This window comes from Nanorana parkeri, unplaced genomic scaffold (genome assembly GCF_000935625.1).
Source record: "Nanorana parkeri isolate BGI_ZX_2015 unplaced genomic scaffold, ASM93562v1 scaffold1122, whole genome shotgun sequence".
NCBI lineage: Eukaryota > Metazoa > Chordata > Amphibia > Anura > Dicroglossidae > Nanorana > Nanorana parkeri.
Genome location: NW_017307390.1, coordinates 56966 through 58612, shown reverse-complemented (window position 1 = coordinate 58612; position 1647 = coordinate 56966). Strand labels below are relative to the sequence as shown.

The 1647-nt window shown below is 38.1% G+C and overlaps 1 pseudogene; it reads right to left on the bottom strand.

Moving 5' to 3' along the window:
- Positions 1–259: 259 nt before the first annotated feature.
- LOC108796477 overlaps positions 260–1647 on the bottom strand; it is a 6147-nt pseudogene continuing 4759 nt past the window's right edge.

Below are 1647 nucleotides of genomic sequence, written 5' to 3'. Positions count from 1 at the left end.
GCAGTGATGTCATGGGGGAACCCTTTTCCCAGAATTCCCAGGTAATTTTAAACTGTCCCCAGCATGGGAAATGTCTCATTGCTGCTCAAATGGTGCTTGAGCAGTGAGGCAGGGAAACCTCCTGTTTCTCATTTATCTAACATGTCAAAAATTTAGAGATTCCATGGACAACTATTGACATTGCTGGAAAAAGCTTGTTCTTACTCTTGACTAGGATTAGACTAGGAGACTCCACAGTTGAGCGTCCAAATATATAACCTCATGGGTCGTTACACTTCAGTGGCTGGTCTCGCCTCAAAACCGCTAGTTCAATGTTCTTGCCTCCAGACTGAACGACTTCCAGAAGTGTAAAGTGTTGTCACAGCGCTAAAGGTTTGAGATAAATATAAAAATATGTGAATATATATGGATCAAAACATGAGTGACAACCCTGTGTATAAGTCTTCAAAAAAACCTACCAATATGAATATAAAGTACCAAAAAACAGGTGTCCATAAAGGACTGAAAAAGTGCTGATGTGCAAACAATCAAAAGGAAAGCTACATTCCTCAATAAGATAAGTGAATAAATGTAACAGGATATCACACTATAAAAACCATGAAACTAAGTATATCGAAGTGAACTATAAAAAATTAAATAACCATTCAATAAAATTATTTCATAAATATGTGAAGAAGTGCAAAATAGCAGTGAAAACAGTGAAGCAAATGTAACAATCAAAATTGTATTGCAGATACAAGGATGAAAAAGATGTAAAAAATGAAAAAAATGAAAAAACGAAAAATGAAAAAACACAAGTCCTTCCAGAAATTTCAGTCCGTGATGTGAACTAACACAAACTGCACCAAAAAATATATATACGAAAAAAATAAATAAGTTATATAAAAATCAATATGAGCGTTCTGATGAGAGTTCCACAATTCTTCCTCACCCGATCTGAAGCCCCCCAAGCGGTGGTTACTCACCAGATGGTGTATGGACAGCAAGCTCCTCTCAATAGCTGTAATTCCGGTCCCTTAGCTCACTGATATGTGCAGGATTCCCCGGCAATGTAGCGGATAACCCCAGGTAACCTCGCCCGTCGCGCTGCACCGAGTCCAGTTAAAACCCGGCTCCTTCCGCTCACCAGTTGCTTATATATTTATCTCCCGTCTCGGTGATGATTCAAAAGGGATTTAAGAGAGAGAACAGCCTCCATAGTGCAGTATAATTAAACAAAGTTTTTATTTAGGATGAACAGTTCACATAGAAGTTTAAAAAAGTTTTTCGGCCGGCCAGACCAACAACTGAGAACAGACACACTGCTAAACAGTTCGTGTCAGAAAGATCTGCCCCTTGACGCGTTTCGTCACTTGACGTTTTCTAAAGGTGAATAGATCTCCCCTGGGTTTCCAACCAAGTTCAAATATACCCCCGAGTAATTAAGCAATCTAATAATTTAATCAGTCTCCAAAAGCAATCAACTCAAAAGGTTCATACCATTAGCCCCTTAAACCAATCAGAGCACGGTATAACCTCTTGTACCGATTATATTCGTTTAAAACAGAGACTGCAAAGGTATTCCAAGTTAAAATTAAGGTATTCCGAGTTAAATTTATAAAAATTCACGATCTGCACTTCAATAGCTTATTTCTAGTGTAAAGGTGA